The sequence below is a fragment of the Lipotes vexillifer genome, unplaced genomic scaffold (assembly GCF_000442215.2).
Source record: "Lipotes vexillifer unplaced genomic scaffold, Lipotes_vexillifer_v1.1 scaffold825, whole genome shotgun sequence".
Lineage (NCBI taxonomy): Eukaryota > Metazoa > Chordata > Mammalia > Artiodactyla > Lipotidae > Lipotes > Lipotes vexillifer.
In genome coordinates, this window is record NW_006785310.1 from 11,055 (window position 1) to 29,747 (window position 18,693).

General features: G+C 39.1%; 1 protein-coding gene across 1 annotated transcript in view; it reads right to left on the reverse strand.

Annotated features, from left to right (window-relative positions):
* Nucleotides 1-18,693, reverse strand: part of GUCY1A2 (guanylate cyclase 1 soluble subunit alpha 2) — a 382,047-nt gene that overhangs the window by 246 nt on the left and 363,108 nt on the right. The window lies entirely within an intron of this gene.

Sequence of the window (18,693 nt, forward strand, 5' to 3'; positions counted from 1 at the left end):
CTAGCTCCTCAAAGAAAGGGACTGGGGCCTTGGTCATTTTTGTGAGCCAAATATCTGGACTACTATATCAATAGTATCAATGAACAAGGATGGTGTGGAATAAATGAACAAATGGATTAATTATAAGAAAAAACTACATTTACTTTTCTATTGTAACACAATAAATCCAGTTGTGTTACAATTTAAATCAGGTTTCATTTGTACCTAGTATGCTTTAATAAATGGAAAATGTATTATTCTCCCTCCAGTTATTCTAACATAAAACCCTATTTTTTCCTTCATAGCATTAAACACAATTGTAAATTAAATATTTATATTTCTGTTTATTCATTTAAAATATTTTTTCTCTGTTTATTTTAGATCACTTCTATTTCCAAATTTACTAATCTTTTCTTTTGTAATGCCTTATCTTTTGCTAATCACATCCAGAGTATTTTTCTTCTTAGATATAGTGATTTTCCTTTCCCAAAGTTCAATTTGAACTTCTTTTTTTTTTTAATGTTTCAGGTATCAAATTAACTTTTGAATATATGGAATACAATTAAAATAACTGTTTTAATATTTTTTTTACATCTTTATTGGAGTATAATTGCTTTACTATGGTGTGCTAGTTTCTGCTTTATAACAAAGTGAATCAGTTATACATATACATATGTTCCCATATCTCTTCCCTCTTGCGTCTCCCTCCCTCCCACCCTCCCTATCCCACCCCTCTAGGTGGTCACAAACACCAAGCTGATATCCATGTGCTATGCAGCTGCTTCCCACTAGCTATCTATTTTAAGTTTGGTAGTGTGTATGTGTCCATGACACTCTCTCGCTTTGTCACAGCTTACCCTTCCCCCTCCACATATCCTCAAGTCCATTCTCTAGTAGGTCTGTGTCTTTATTCCTGTGTTACCCGTAGGTTCTTCATGACATTCTTTTTTATTAAATTCCATATATATGTGTTAGCATACGGTATTTGTCTTTCTCTTTCTGACTTATTTCACTCCGTATGACAGACTCTAGGTCCATCCACCTCATTACAAATAGCTCAATTTCGTTTCTTTTTATGGCTGAGTAATATTCTATCGTATATATGTGCCACATCTTCTTTATCCATTCAACCAAAGATGGACACTTAGGTTGTTTCCATCTCCGGGCTATTGTAAATAAAGCTGCAATGAATATTTTGGTACATGACTCTTTCTGAATTACGGTTTTCTCAGGGTATATGCCCAGTAGTGGGATTGCTGGGTCATATGGTAGTTCTATTTGTAGTGTTTTAAGGAACCTCCATACAGTTCTCCAAAGTGGCTGTACCAATTCACATAACCACCAGCAGTGCAATAGTGTTCCCTTTTCTCCACACCTGCTCCAGCATTTATTGTTTCTAGATTTTTTGATGATGGCCATTCTGACTGGTGTGAGATGATACCTCATTGTTGTTTTGATTTGCATTACTGTAATTATTAGTGATGTTGAGCATACTTTCATGTGTTTGTTGGCAATCTGTATATCTTCTTTGGAGAAATGTCTATTTAGGTCTTCTGACCATTTTTAGACTGGGTTGTTTGTTTTTTTGTTACTGAGCTGCATGAGCCACTTGTAAAATTTCGAGATTAATCCTGTCAGTTGCTTCATGTGCAAATATTTTCTCCCATTCTGAAGGTTGTCTTTTGGTCTTGTTTATGGTTTCCTTTGCTGTGCAAAAGCTTTGAAATTTCATTAGGTCCCATTTGTTTATTTTTGTTTTTATTTCCATTTCTCTAGGAGGTGGGTCAAAAAGGATCTTGCTGTGATTTATGTCATAGAGTGTTCTGCCTATGTTTTCCTCTAAGAGTTTGATAGTTTCTGGCCTTACATTTAGGTCTTTAATCCATTTTGAGTTTATTTTTGTGTATGGTGTTAGGGAGTGATCTAATCTCATACTTTTACATGTACCTGTCCAATTTTCCCAGCACCACTTATTGAAGAGGCTGTCCTTTCTCCACTGTACATTCCTGCCTCCTTTATCAAAGATAAGGTGACCATATGTGCGTGGGTTTATCTCTGGGCTTTCTATCCTGTTCCATTGATCTATCTTTCTGTTTTTGTGCCAGTACCATACTGTCTTGATTACTGTAGCTTTGTAGTATAGTCTGAAGTCAGGGAGCCTGATTCCTCCAGCTCCATTTTTTGTTCTCAAGATTGCTTTGGCTATTCGGGGTCTTTTGTGTTTCCATACAAATTGTGAAATTTTTTGTTCTAGTTCTGTGAAAAATGCCAGTGGTAGTTTGATAGGGATTGCATTGAATCTATAGATTGCTTTGGGTAGTAGAGTCATTTTCACAATGTTGATTCTTCCAATCCAAGAACATGGTATATCTCTCCATCTGTTTGTATCATCTTTAATTTCTTTCATCAGTGTCTTATAATTTTCTGCATACAGGTCTTTTGTCTCCTTAGGTAGGTTTATTCCTAGATATTTTATTCTTTTTGTTGCAATGGTAAATGGGAGTGTTTTCTTGATTTCACTTTCAGATTTTTCATCATTAGTATATAGGAATGCCAGAGATTTCTGTGCATTAATTTTGTATCCTGCTACTTTACCAAATTCATTGATTAGCTCTAGTAGTTTTCTGGTAGCATCTTTAGGATTCTCTATGTATAGTATCATGTCATCTGCAAACAGTGACAGCTTTACTTCTTCTTTTCCGATTTGGATTCGGCAAACAGTGACAGCTTTACTTCTTCTTTTCTGATTTGGATTCATTTTATTTCATTTTCTTCTCTGATTGCTGTGGCAACCTGGTCCTCTTCCTGCTCATAGTGCAAATGGTTTCAGTTTTTCACCATTGAGGATGATGTTGGCTGTGGGTTTATCATATATGGCCTTTATTATGCTGAGGAAAGTTCCCTCTATGCCTACTTTCTGCAGGGTTTTTACCATAAATGGGTGTTGAATTTTGTCAAAAGCTTTCTCTGCATCTATTGAGATGATCACATGGTTTTTCTCCTTCAATTTGTTAATATGGAGGATCATGTTGAATGATTTGTGTATATTGAAGAATCCTTGCATTTCTGGGATAAACCCCACTTGATCATGGTGTATGGTCCTTTTAATGTGCTCTTGCATTCTGTTTGCTAGTATTTTGTTGAGGATTTTTGCATCTATGTTCATCAGTGATATTGGCCTGTAGCTTTCTTTCTTTGTGACATCCTTGTCTGGTTTTGGTATCAGGGTGATAGTGGCCTTGTAGAAAGAGTTTGGGAGTGTTCCTCCCTCCTCTATATTTTGGAAGAGTTTGAGAAGGATAGGTGTTAGCTCTTCTCTAAATGTTTGATAGAACTCGCCTGTGAAGACATTTGGTCCTGGCATTTTGTTTGTTGGAAGATTTTTAATCACAGTTTTAATTTCAGTACTTGTGATTGGTCTGTTCATATTTTCTATTTCTTCCTGATTCAGTCTTGGCAGGTTGTGCATTTCTAAGAATTTGTACATTTCTTCCAGGTTGTCCATTTTATTGGCATAGAGTTGCTTGTAGTAATCTCTCATGATCTTTTGTATTTCTGCAGTGTCAGTTGTTACTTCTCCTTTTTCATTTCTAATTCAACTGATTTGAGTCTTCTCCCTGTTTTTCTTCATGAATGTGGCTAATGGTTTATCAATTTTGTTTATCTTCTCAAAGAACCAGCTTTTAGTTGTATTGATCTTTGTGACCGTTTCCTTCATTTCTTTTTCATTTATTTCTGATCTGATATGATTTCTTTCCTTCTGCTAACTTTGGGGTTGATTTTCTTCTTCTTTCTCTAAATGCTTTAGGTGCAAGGTTAGGTTGTTTATTTGAGATGTTTCCTGTTTCTTAAGGTAGGATTGTATTGTTATAAACTTCCCCTCTTAGAACTGCTTTTGCTGCATCCCATAGGTTTTGGGTTGTTGTGTCTCCATTGTTTGTTTCTAGGTATTTTTTTATTTCCTCTTTGATTTCTTCAGTGATCACTTCGTTATTAAGTAGTGTATTCTTTAGCCTCCATGTGTTTTTATTTTTTACAGATCTTATCCTGTAATTGATATCTAGTCTCATAGCGTTGTGGTCGGAAAATATACATGATACAATTGCAATTTTCTTAAATTTACCAAGGCTTGATTTGTGACCCAAGATATGATCTATCCTGGAGAATGTTCCATGAGCACTTGAAGAAAATGTGTATTCTGTTGTTTTTGGATGGAATGTCCTATAAATATCAATTAAGTCCATCTTGTTTAATGTATCATTTAAGCTTGTGTTTCCTTATTTATTTTCATTTTGGATGATCTGTCCATTGGTGAAAGTGGGGTGTTAAAGTCCCCTACTATGAATGTGTTACTGTTGATTTCCCCTTTTATAGCTGTTAGTATTTGCCTTATGTATTTAGGTGCTCCTATGCTGGGTGCATAAATGTTTACAATTGTTATATATTCTTCTTGGATCAATCCCTTTATCATTATGTAGTGTCCTTCTTTGTCTCTTCTAATAGTCTTTATTTTAAAGTCTATTTTTTTTTTTGATATGAGAATTGTTACTCCAGCTTTCTTTTGGTTTCTATTTGCATGGAATATCTTTCTCCATTCCCTCATTTTCAGTCTGTATGTGTCCGTAGGTCTGAAGTGGGTCTCTTGTAGACAGCATATATATGGGTCTTGTTTTTGCATCCATTCAGCCAGTCTGTGTCTTTTAGTGGGAGCATTTAATCCATTTACATTTAAGGTAATTATCTATATGTATGTTCCTATTCCCATTTTCTTAATTGTTTTGGGTTTGTTTTTGTAGGTCTTTTCCTTCTCTTGTGTTTCTTGCCTAGAGATTGTCCTTTACTATTTGTTGTAAAGCTGGTTTGGTGGTGCTGAACTCTCTCAGCTCTTGCTTGTCTGTAAAGTTTTTAATTTCTCCATCAAATCTGAATGAGATCCTTGCTGGATAGAGTAATATTGGTGGTAGGTTTTTCTCCTTCATCACTTTAAATATGTCCTGCCAGTCCCTTCTGGCTTGCAGAGTTTCTGCTGAATGATCAGCTTTTAAACTTATGGGGATTCCCTTGTGTGTTATTTGTTGTTTTTCCCTTGTTGTTTTTAATATGTTTTCTTTGTATTTAATTTTTGACAGTTTGATCAATATGTATCTTGGCGTGTTTCTCCTTGGATTTATCCTGTATTGGACTCTTTGTGCTTCCTGGACTTGATTAACTATTTCCTTTCCCATATTAGGGAATTTTTCAACTATAATCTCTTCAAATATTTTCCCAGTCCCTTTCTTTTTCTGTTCTTCTTCGGAAACTGCTATGATTCAAATGTTGGTGCAATTAATGTTGTCCCAGAGGTCTCCGAGACTGTCTTCAGATCTTTTCATTTTTTTTTCTATATTCTGCTCTGCAGTAGTTATTTCCACTATTTTATCTTCCTGGTCACTTATCCGTTCTTCTGCCTCAGTTATTCTGCTATTAATCACATCTAGAGTTTTTTTAATTTCATTTATTGTGTTGTTCATCATTGCTTATTTCATCTTTAGTTCTTCTAGGTCCTTGTTAAATGTTTCTTGGGCTTTCCTCGTGGTGCAGTGGTTGACAGTCTGCCTGCTAAAGCAGGGGATGCAGGTTCATGCCCTGGTCCAGGAAGATCCCACATGCCATGGAGCGGCTGGGTCCATGAACCATGGCCACTGAGCCTGTGCATCCGGAGTCTGTGCTCCACAACGGGAGAGGCCAGAACACTGACAGGCCCATGTACCACAATAAATAAATAAATAAAATAAAATAAAAAAAAAATTTCTTACATTTTGTCTATTTTATTTCCAAGACTTTGGATCATATTTGCTATCATTATTCTGATTTTTTTTTCAGGTAGATTGCCTATTTCCTCTTCATTTGTTAAGTCTGGTGGGTTTTTATCTTGCTCCTTCATCTGCTGTGTGTTTTTGTGTCTTCTCATTTTGTTTATCTTACTGTGTTTGGGGTCTCCTTTTTGCAGGCTGCTGGTTCGTAGTTCCTGTTGTTTTTGGTTTTGGTCCCCCATGGCTAAAGTTCACTCAGTTTGTTGTGTAGGCTTCTGGTGGAGGGGACTAATGCCTGTGTTGTGGTGGATGAGGCTGGATCTTGTCTTTCTGGTGGGCAGGTCCACGTCTGGTGCTGTGTTTTGAGGTGTCTGTGGATATATTATGATTTTAGGCAGCTTCTCTGCTACTGGGTGGGGTTGTTTTCATGTATTGCTAGTTGTTTTTTTTGTGGTACCCGAGCCTCTCACCACCATGGCCTCTCCCATTGCGGAGCCCAGGCTCTGTACGCACAGGCACAGTGGCTATGGCCCACGGGCCCAGCCACTCTGTGGCACGTGGGATTCCTCTGGACCGCGGCACCAACCTGCCTCACCTGCATTGGCAGGTGGACACCCAACCACTGCACCATCAGGGAAGCCCACTGCTTGTTTTGTGTAGGGTGTCCAGCACTGTAGCTTGCTGGTCGTTGAGTGAAGCTGGGTGCGGGTGTTGTGATGGAGATCTCTGGAAGATTTTTGCCATTTGATATTATGTGGAGCTGGGAGGTATCTTGTGGACCAGTGTTCTGAAGCTGGCTCTCCCACCTCAGAGGCACAGCACTGACTCCTGGCTGCAGCACCAAGAGCATTTCATTCACATGGCTCAGAATAAGAGGGAGAAAAAGTAGAATGAAAGAAAAAGAAAGAAAGAAAAAGAAAGAAAGAAAGAAAGAAAGAAAGAAAGGAAGAAAGAAAGAAGGGAGGGAGGGAAGGAAGGAAGGAAGGAAGGAAGGAAGGAAGGAAGGAAGGAAGAAAAAAATATGAAAGAAAGAGGGTAAAATAAAATAAAGATAAAATAAAATTATTAAAATAAAAAATTATTATTAAGAAAAAAAATTTTTTAAAGAAAAAAAAATACGGATGGATAGAACCCTAGGACAAATTGTGACAGCAAAGCTATACAGACAATATCTCACACAGAAGCATACACATACACACTCACAAAAAGAGGAAAAGGGGAAAAAATCATAAATCTGGCTCTCAAAGTCCACCTGCTCAATTTGGGATGATTTGTTGTCTATTCATGTATTCCACAGATGCAGGGTACATCAAGTTGATTGTGTAGCTTTAATATGCTGCTTCTGAGGCTGCTGGGAGAGATTTCCCTTTCTCTTCTTTGTTTGCACAACTCCTGGGTCTCAGTTTTGGATTTGGCCCTGCCTGTGCGTGTAGGTCGCCGGAGGGCGTCTGTTCTTTGCTCAGACAGGACGGGGTTAAGGGAGCAGCTGCTTTGGGGACTCTGGCTCACTCAGGCCCAGGGGAGGGAGGGGTGCAGATGTGGGGCAGGCCTGCGGCAGCAGAGGCCAGCAGGACACTGCACTAGCCTGAGGCGCACCGTGCGTTCTCCCGGGGAAGTTTTCCCTGGATCCTGGGACTCTGGCAGTGGCGGGCTGCACAGGCTCCCATGAAGGGAGGTGTGGATAGTGACCTGTGCTCGCACACCAACTTCTTGGTGGCGGCAGCAGCAGCCTTAGCATCTCATGCCCATCTCTGGGGTCTGCCCTGTTAGCCGCAGCTTGCACCCGTCTCTGGAGCTCCTTTAAGCAGCGCTCTTAATCCCCTCTCCTTGCGTACCAGGAAACAAAGAGGGAAGAAAAAGTCTCTTGCCTCTTTGGCAGGTCCAGAATTTTCCCCAGACTCCGTCCCGGCTAGCCGTGGTGCACTAATCCCCTGCAGGCTGTGTTCACGCCACCAACCCCAGTCCTCTCCCTGCGCCCCGACCAAAGCCCGAGCCTCAGATCCCAGCCCCGCCCGCGCCAGCGGGCGGGCAGAGAAGCCTCTCGGCCTGGTGAGTGCCGGTCGGCATTGATCCTCTGTGCGGGAATCTCTCCGCTTTGCCTTCCGCACCCCTGTGGCTGTGCTTTCCTCTGCGGCTCCGAAGCTTTCCCCTTCCGCCACCTGCAGTCTCTGCCCTCGAAGGGGCTTCCTAGTATGTGGAAACTTTTCCTCCTTCACAGCTCCCTCCCACTGGTGTATGTCCCGTCCCTATTCTTTTGTCTCTGTTTATTCTTTTTTCTTTTGCCCTACCCAGGTACATGGGGAGTTTCTTGCCTTTTGGGAGGTCTGAGGTCTTCTGCCAGCATTCAGTAGGTGTTCTGTAGGAGTTGTTCCACGATTAGATGTATTTCTGGTGTATCTCTGGGGAGGAAGGTGATCTCCGCCTCTTACTCTTCCGCCATCTTCCTGATTCCCCTGTTTTAATATTTTTGTCTGCTAATTCTAAAATATGCTCCAGTTCTGTATTAATTTTGATTGACTGATTTTTCTCATTATTATGGGTCATATTTTTCAGCTTTTCTGAATGCCTAGTAAATTTTGGTTGCATGTTAGGTATCATGAATTGACTTTGTTGAGTGCTGGATATTTTTTATATTCTTATAAATATTCTTGAGCTTTGTCCTGGGATGTAGTCAAGGTACTTGGAAAGTTTTTTTCATTTTTTCTTTTCAAGTCTTGCTTTTTAAAATTTGTTAGGCAAGTCTTGGGCTGTGTTTCATGTAGGGCTAATTATTCCCCACTAGTGAGGCAAGAACCCTATGAATACTATACCCAGTGCCTATGATTTATGAGGTTTTCCAGTTTTCCTGATGGGTTCTGGCATTTTTTACAAGTCTTGTGTGAGTTCAAGGAACTTTTTCTCTAATCCTTTCAGGTGTTTTTCCCTGTTGGGCTCAGGTAATTTTCTCACATACAAACAACAATCAGTAAGTTAAAGAACATATAGGAGGCTCCTTAGAAGATCTCTGGTCTTTTTGCACCTCTCTCCTTAGTGGTACTCTGTCTGTGAATTCTAGATTTTTTGCTCTCCATAGACTCTCAACTTCATCTCTTCAACTTGGGGAGTTTGTTGGGTTCCTCCTGATTTGTCCTTCCTTGCACTGCAGCCTGAATGTATCCCAAAGAAATACGCCAGGGAAATCATATGTTTCATTTTGCTCCCTGTCTCTCAGGCATCACTGTCTTCCATTGCCTAATGTCCAATGTCATGAAACTGTCCTTTTGTACATTTTTCCAGATTTTTAATTGTTGAGGGTGGGAGTGTAAACCCAGCCTCTTCTTTCATATTGGCTGGGAGAAGAAATGAGATGTACTTTTTTTAGAGAACACAAACTATCTTAAAAATTTAGGCCTATTTCTGATGAGAGATTGTCTGTTTGGATTTAAAGACAAAAAAAATGTAATTGTTATTGCAAGTTTCTATGCCTGATGCACAGTGAGGCCAAACGAACCAAAACATTGGAGTTGGGGGGTAGAGAAAGGTTTACTGCAGAGTGATGCAAGGATAAGAGTGGCTCATGCTCTAAAAAAAACCTGAGGTCCCTGAAGGGTTTAGGCAAAGCATTTTTAAAAGCCAGGTGAGGGAGGGGGGTTGCAGGGTATGTGATCAGCTCATGCACAATTCTCTGATTGGATGATGGTGAGTTAATAGGGAGGTGTCACAAAGGTTAAGATTATCATTCCTTAGTCTCCAAGAGACCTGGGGCTATGTGCTCATGGTCATGAAGTAGTTAACTTCTTCCATTTGGTGGGGAGTTTTCACATCTATAAAACAACTCAGGGAATGTGCATCAAATACTATTATCTAGGTACTTCACAGAAGAGCTATGGCAGAGGATATGGGGAGAGCCTGTCTCGGGAAGGCCCCATAGGGTCCTGCTCAGTTACATAATGAATGGTAGTATTCCTTACAAACAAACATAACACACTTTTCTCTAAAATTAGCAAAGCATTTTGAAAAATTTTATTATATTTCTTTACTTTCAGAAGGTTTATTTATATTAAATTACCTTGTGCAATATAAGATTGCCTAAAAACACACAGACCTTAAATATAAAATTGTCATTTTGGATCTGTGATCTTTTTAAGCAGTAAAACAGCAGAAGTGAGTATCAAACTGACACACTTTACAGCCTCTATATTCTGTGCTTTTAGTCTGAGAAGAAGACACCATACCCCACCAACTATACTGCAGGCTTATATGGTTCCACCCCGGCCTCTTTTCAAAAGAACTGAGGCTGTTCTTTTTTTTTTTTTTAACTACATTGTCATACTAAGAATTATTATAACCTAAAAAGCCTGAAGATAAAAACCCTGGTATTCTTGAGAAGGTGGATGGAGAAATGCTTATTTAGAAAAACCCTTATCTCTTAGAAGACTACCTTAAAACATACACAAGAATATTAACAAACACAAAAATAGCACAGATTCGCTGTTACTGTCACTATAATGGAACAGGACTCAGAAAAAGTATTTACTCTTGGATATAAGGAGATACCATTGAGAACTTACAAGCTGAATCATCAGACTCCATTTTCTTTTACATTTCTTTCAGCAACTTCTTGAGATTTCCCAGGAGTTGTTACCTTATAAGGAAGTCACTGATTGCCACATTCAGAATCTGCCTCTTGCATCTAGCAGTTAGACAAAATAGACAGCTACTTTTTTTTTTTAACATCCTTATTGGAGTATAATTGTTTTACAATGGTGTGTTAGTTTCTGCTTTATAACAAAGTGAATCAGCTATACATATACATATATATCCATATCTCCTCCCTCTTGCTTCTCCCTCCCACCCTCCCTACGCCACCCCTCTAGGTGGTCACAAAGCACGGAGTTGATCTCCCTGTGCTATGCAGCTGCTTTCCACTAGCTATCTATTTTACATTTGGTAGTGGATATATGTCCATGCCATTCTCTCACTTCGTCCCAGCTTACCCTTCCCCTCCCCGTGTCCTCAAGTCCATTCTCTAAGTCTTCATCTTTATTCCTGTCCTGTCCCTAGGTTCTTCAGAACCTTTTATTTTTAGATTCCATATATATGTTTTAGCATATGGTATTTGTTTTTCTCTCTCTGACTTACTTCACTCTGTATGACAGACACTAGGTCCCTCCACCTCACTACAAATAACTCAATTTTTTTTCTTTTTATGGCTAATATTCCATTGTATATATGTGCCACATCTTTAGAGAGCTACTTTTAACTGTCAATGAGAGATTTAGATTCATTTTGGCAAGATTAAAATTTATTTAATTGGTTCACCAAGCAGTAACGTTTGCATCCATCTGGTCAGTATACTCTAGCTAAAGAGGATTGCCCTGCACTAAAAAAGTGATTGTCAGCTGGGTCCATCTGTACCCCTCAGTGGACATTTGACAATGTCTTGAGATATTTTTTATTTTCACAACTGGGATGGAGAGCTATTATTGGCACCTATCCAGTAGAGCTAGAGATTCCTAGGACAACTTCCCCACGTGAAAGAATTTTCCAGTTCAAAATATCAATAGTGCTGAGGTTGAGAAACCTGCATTAAACAGACCTCTTGCAACTTATAAACACTTAGCAGAGCAACACACACACACACACACACACACACACACACACACACACATGCTTTAATAAGATCAGTGCTTTGGTAAATAACACTAGACTTCATTTTTTAGAGAAAGTTCATGAAAACAATGTGTTTTTCCTAGGAATTTATTGAAAAACACAATATCTTTAGGATTTATCTTGAGGTTAGGATATCTATTACTCAATCTCCCATACCTATATGAAATGTATGAAATAATGCAAAACTCTGGGACATATCAAAATCCCCAGTAGTCAAAGTGTTCAGTTATTCTCATAATACTCTACTGATTATTTATTTGCCAAGGCACATACACAACTGCATTTCTAGACAACATGCCTCCTACAGCTCTTAAAAATAGAAGGCTTATATAGTTCAACCTCAGCTAGTCAAAACTCGTCTCATTTAGTAAAGAAGGAATGTTAGGGTTGGGAGGGCAGCACAGAACATTTAGTCCAGCTCACTCATTTTACAAATAAACTGAAGTCAAGAGGAGCACAATGAAAAGAGCAAATTAGTGTTTAAGTCAGCTGTAGACCATAGGTCAGTTGGCTCTGTGTTCAGTAAACTATAAAAAACACCCAAATTAGAAAGGTCCTCAGTTTGTTTCTACAAGGCCCATCAGACTAAGGCTTACTTTTGGGAAAGCCAGAGAGCTATAGAAAATATAGGCTCCACTCTTACAGGGCACACACGAAATCTCACACTCTGGGACCCAGGATCAGATCCACCTATTGATTTTGGAGATCCTCCAGAGAGGCAGGAGGCAACTGGAGCTTACCCTGGGGACATAAACACTGGTGGCAGCACTTTTGGGAAACTCTTTGTATGAGAAGGATGATGGTGCTGGCAAGCAGCATTTTGGAATCCTCCATCTAGCTTATTAGCACTAGGACTTAGTCCTGCCCACTAACCTGTCTACACCAAGAGCAGGACACCTCAGGCCAAGCAGCTAGCTGGGCAGGGACACAGGCCTACCCACCAGCAGGCCAAATGCTTTAAGACCACCTGTGCCCACAGGCACCCTGGTACCCAGTCCTGCCTCCAACTAGAAGACAACTATCCCAAGACCACCAGGGCCCTGCAGCCAGAGACCACCCTAGACTGAGCTCTGCCCACCAGTAGGATAACATCAGCTTCAAAATTCTCCTGGGACCAGGCCTTACCTCTGCCTACCAGTGAACAGACACCAGCATCAGGACTACCACAGTCCCACAGCTTGCTATGTCAGGACCCAGCCCACCCACCAGCAGCCTGCACCAGCTCAAGGATCCCGTTGGCCCCAGTCTCACCCACCAGCAGGACAAAACCAGCTCTGAGACAATGTTGTGCCCCACAACCCCCAGGATCCAGCCTCACCCACTAGCAGACTGACATAAGCTTTGGGACACCTCAGCTGCAACCAACTGTGTCAGGAATCAGCCCTGCCCATCAGCAGGCTGACACTAGATCTGGAAACCTCAATTCCACAACTACCAATTGTGGAATCAAGCTCCACACTCCAGTGGGCTGGCAGTAGACCTGGGGCCCGCCAGAACCCTGCAGCTAGCCACTTTGTGACCTTACCTTGCCTGCCAGTGGCTGGTAGCCTGTAAACTGACCAGACCAAGGCCTGTCATGCCTACCAGATCACATACAGCAGTCAGCCAGCCACAATAGAATGACTTACATAGCCCACATAAGGGGCACCACTAGAGCATAGAGATTTGGTGACCAGAGCAGAGTGCACTGCTAGGAACATAGAAAATCTCCTACACAAGCCTACTTCACCAAGATGGGGAAATGTAACCAACCTACTAAATACATAGAAATAAAAACAGCAAATTAGGCAAAATGAGGCAGTAGAAGATTATGATCCAAAGAAAGACACAAGATAAAACCCCAGAAGAACTAAGAGAAGTTGAGATAAGCAATCTATCTGATAAAAAAAGAAAATTACTGACCAATATCACTGATGAACATAGACGCAAAAAACAATCAACAAAATATTAGCAAACAGAATTCAAAAAGATGATACACCATGATCAAATGGGATTTATCACAGGCCTGCAAAGATGGCTCAATATCTGTGAATCAATCAATGTGATACACCATATTAAAAAACAAGAAGTGGTGTGATGAATTGGGAGATTGGGACTGACATACATACACTAATATGTATAAAATGGATAACTAACAAGAACCTGCTGTATAAAAAAATAAATAAAATTCAAAAAAAATCATATGATCATCTCAGGAGATGCAGAAAAAGTTTTTGACAAAATTAAACAGCGATTTATGGTAAAAAAAACTTTCAACAGGGTTTCCCTGGTGGCGCAGTGGTTGAGAGTTCACCTGCTGATGCAGGGAACATGGGTTTGTGCCCCAGTCCAGGAAGATCCCACATGCCATGGAGCGACTAGGCCTGTGAGCCATGGTCACTGAGCCTGTGTGTCCAGAGCCTGTGCTCTGCCACAGGAGAGGCCACAACACTGAGAGGCCCGCATACCGCAAAAACAAAAAACAAAAAACTTTCAACAGAGTGCTATTGAGTGAACATACTTCAACATAATAAGAGACATATGTGACAAACCCATGGCCAACATTACACTCAACAGTGAAAAGCTGAAAGTATTTCCTCTAAGGTTAGAGCAAGACAAGGATGCCTACCTGTGCCACTTTTATTCAACATACTATTAGAAGCCCTAGCCACAGCAATCATACAAGAAAAAGAAATAAAGGATTCCAAATTGGAAAGGAAGAAGTGAAACTGTCACTGTTTGGAGATGACATGATACTATACATAGAAAATCTTAAAGATGCCACCAAAACCTATATATATATAAGTCATCAATGGATTCAGTCAAGTTGCAGGAGACAAAATTAAAATACAGAAATTTGTTGCATTTCTATAACAACAAAGTATCAGAGAAATTAAGAAAACACTTCTATTTATAATTCCATTAAAAAGAATAAAATACCTAGGCATAAATCTAACCAAGGAGGTAAAAGACCCATACTCAGAAAACTAAAAGACTCTGATAAAAGAAGACACAAACAGATGGCAAGATATACCATTTTCATGGATTGGAAGATTGAATATTGTTAAAATGACCATACTACTCAAGGCGATCTACAGATCAATGGAATTCCTATCAAAATATCAATGGCATTTGTGGAAACACCAAAGACTCTGAATAACCAAAATAATCTTGAGAAAGAAGAACAAAGCTGAGGGTATCATATTCCTGATTTTGAACTGATTTGAACAGTAGTCAAAACAGTACAATACTGGCAGAAAAGAGACACATAGATCAATGGAACAGAGTAGGGAGCCTAGAAATAAACCCATTCTTATTTTCATGCAAGAATATGCGATGAGGAAAAGAGAGCCTCTACAATAAATGGTGCTACATGAAAAAGAATCAGACTGGACAACTCTCTCAGACCATGTAGAAAAATCAACTCAAAATGGATTGAAGACTGAATTTAAGCACTAAAACCATAACATTTCTAGAAGAAGACATAGGCAGTAGGATTTTTGATATCAGTCTTAGTAATTACTTTTTGAATATGTCTCCTCAGGCAAGGGAAGCAAAAGCATGAATAGACAAAGAGTACTACATCAAATGAAAAAGATTTGCACAGAGAAGGAAAAGATCAACAAAAGGAAAAGAACACTTACTCAATGGGAGAAGCTCTTTGCAAGTGATATATCTAGTAAGGAATTAATATCCAAAATACATAAAGAACTCATAAAACTCAACATCAAAACAACAACCAAATTAAAAAAATAAGCAGAGGATCTGAATAGATATTTTCCAAGGAAGACACACAGATGGCCAAGAGGCACACGAAAAATATGCTAATCATCAGGGAAGTGCAAATCAAGACCACAATAATATATGACCTCATACCTGTCCAAATGGCTTTTATCAAAAAGACAGCAAGTAACAATTGTTGGAATTAATGTGGAGAAAAGGGAACACTTGTGCACTGTTGGTGACAATGTAAAATGGTGCAGCCACTACAGAAAACAGTATGGAGATTTCACAAAAATTTTAAACTACAACTATCATATGATTAAGAAATTTCAATCCTGGCTATTTATCTAAATATGAAAACATAAATTAAAAAAGATATATGTATCCCAAATATTAATTGCAACATTATTTACAATAAGATATGGAGCAACCTAAGTATTAATCACCAGATGATGGATAAAGAAGATATGAGATATATATATATATATATATATATATATATATATATATATATATATATATATACACACACATATATAAAATAAATATATAATGAGTATATTATATATATACTTATAAACACACAAAAATATATATTTATATGTATTTATATTATATATATTATATTATATATTTATATATAAATAAAATAAATATATAATAAACAACATGAAATATTACTCAGCCATAAAAAAGAAAGAAATTTCACCATGTGTGACAACATGCATGGACCTAGAGGGTATTATGCTAAGTGAAATAAAACCAACTGAGAAAGATAAACACTGTATGATTTCACTATATGTGGAATCTAAAGAACAAAATATATGAACAAACAGAAAACAGAAAAAAAGTTATAGATACAGAGAGGAGTGCTGTGGAGAGAGGTAAGAAATAGGTGAGGGAGGTTAAGAGGGATAAAATTCCAGTTGCAATATAAACAAGTCACAGTATAAATATACAGTGTGGGCCTGATTGCTCCAGCTCCATTTTTCTTTCTCAAGATTGCTTTGGCTATTCAGGGTCTTTTGTTTCCATACAAATTGTGAAATTTTTTGTTCCAGTTCTGTTAAAAATGCCATTCATAGTTTCACAGGGATTGCATTGAATCTGTAGATTGCTTTGGGTAGTATAGTCATTTTCACAGTGTTGATTCTTCCACTCCAAGAGCATGGTATATTTCTCCATCTGTTTGTATCATCTTTAATTTCTTTCATCAGTGTCTCATAGTTTTCTGCATACTGGTCTTTTTCCTCCTTAGGTAGGTATATTCCTAAATATTTTATTCATTTTGTTGCAAGGGTAAATGGGATTTTTTCCCTTAATTTCTCTTTCAGATATTTCATCATTAGTGTATAGGGATGCAAGAGATTTCTGTGCATTAATTTTGTATCCTGCTACTATACCAAATTCATTGAATAGCTCTAGTAGTTTTCTGGTAGCATCTTTAGGATTCTCTGTGTATAGTATCATGTCATCTGCAAAGAGTGATAGTTCTACTTCTTGCATTCCGATTTGAATTCCTTCTATTTCTTTTTCTTCTCTGATTGCTGGGGCTAAAGCTATAGTAATCAAGAGAGTATGGAGGGGGGCGGTGGAAAGATGGTGGAGGAGTAAGACGCGGAGATCACCTTCCTCCCCACAAATACACCAGAAATACATCTACATGTGGAACAACTCCTACAGAACACCTACTGAACGCTGGCAGAAGACCTCAGACCTCCCAAAAGCCGAGTGGATGAAAGGCTCTTGCTGCTCCAGCCAGGAGTCAGGACTCTGCCTCTGAGGTGGGAGAGCCAACTTCAGAACACTCGTCAAGAAGAGACCTCCCAGCCCCACATAATATCAAACGGCGAAAATCTCCCAGAGATCTCCATCTCAACACCAGCACCCAGCTTCACTCAACGACCAGCAAGCTACAGTGCTGGACAACCTATGCCAACCATATAGCAAAACAGGAACACAACCCCACCCACTAGCAGAGAGGCTGCCTAAAATCATAATAAGTCCACAGACACCCCAAAACACACCACCAGACGTGGACCTGCCCACTAGAGAGACAAGATCTAGCCTCATACACCACAACACAGGCACTAGTCCCCTCCACCAGGAAGCCTACACAACCCACTGAACCAACCTTAGCCACTGGAGACAGACATCAAAAACAACGGGAGCTACGAACTTGCAGCCTGCAAAAAGGTGAACCCAATCACAGTAAGATAAGCAAAATGAGAAGACAGAAAAACACACAGCAGATGAAGGAGCAAGATAAAAACCCACCAGACCTAACAAATGAAGAGGAAATAGGCAGTCTACCTGAAAAAGAGTTCAGAATAATGATAGTAAAGATGATCCAAAATCTTGGAAATAGAATGGACAAAATGCAAGAAGCAGTTAACAAGGACCTAGAAGAAATAAAGATGAAACAGACAATGATGAACAACACAATAAATGAAATGAAAAATACTCTAGATGGGATCAATAGCAGAATAAATGAGGCAGAAGAACGGATAAGTGACCTGGAAGATAAAATAGTGGAAATAACTACTGCAGAGCAGAATAAAGAAAAAAGAATGAAAAGAACTGAGGACAGTCTCAGAGACCTCTGGGACAACATTAAACGCACCAACATTCGAATTATAGGGGTTCCAGAAGAAGAAGAGAAAAAGAAAGGGACTGAGAAAATATTTGAAGAGATTATAGTTGAAAACTTCCCTAATATGGGAAAGGAAATCGTTAATCAAGTCCAGGAAGCACAGAGAGTCCCATACAGGATAAATTCAAGGAGAAATACGCCAAGACACATATTAATCAAACTGTCAAAAACTAAATACAAAGAAAGCATATTAAAAGCAGCAAGGGAAAAACAACAAATAACACACAAGGGAATCCCCATAAGGTTAACAGCTGATCTCTCAGCAGAAACTCTACAAGCCAGAAGGGAGTGGCAGGACATACTGAAAGTGATGAAGGAGAAAAACCTGCAACCAAGATTACTCTACCCAGCAAGGATCTCATTCAGATTTGATGGAGAAATTAAAACCTTTACAGACAAGCAAAAGCTGAGAGAGTTCAGCACCACCAAACCAGCTTTACAACAAATGCTAAAGGAACTGCTCTAGACAAAAACACAAGAGAAGGAAAAGTCCTATAATAACGAACCCAAAACAATTTAGAAAATGGGAATAGGAACATACATATCGATAATTACCTTAAATGTAAATGGACTAAATGCTCCCACCAAAAGACACAGATTGGCTGAATGGATACAAAAACAAGACCCATATATATGCTGTCTACAAGAGACCCACTTCAGACCTAGAGACACATACAGACTGAAAGTAAGGGGATGGAAAAAGATATTCCATGCAAATGGAAACCAAAAGAAAGCTGGAGTAGCAATTCTCATATCAGACAAAATAGACTTTAAAATAAGGACTATCAGAAGAGACAAAGAAGGACACTACATAATGATTAAGGGATCGATCCAAGAAGAAGATATAACAATTGTAAATACTTATGCCCCCAACATAGGAGCACCTCAATACATAAGGCAAATACTAACAACCAT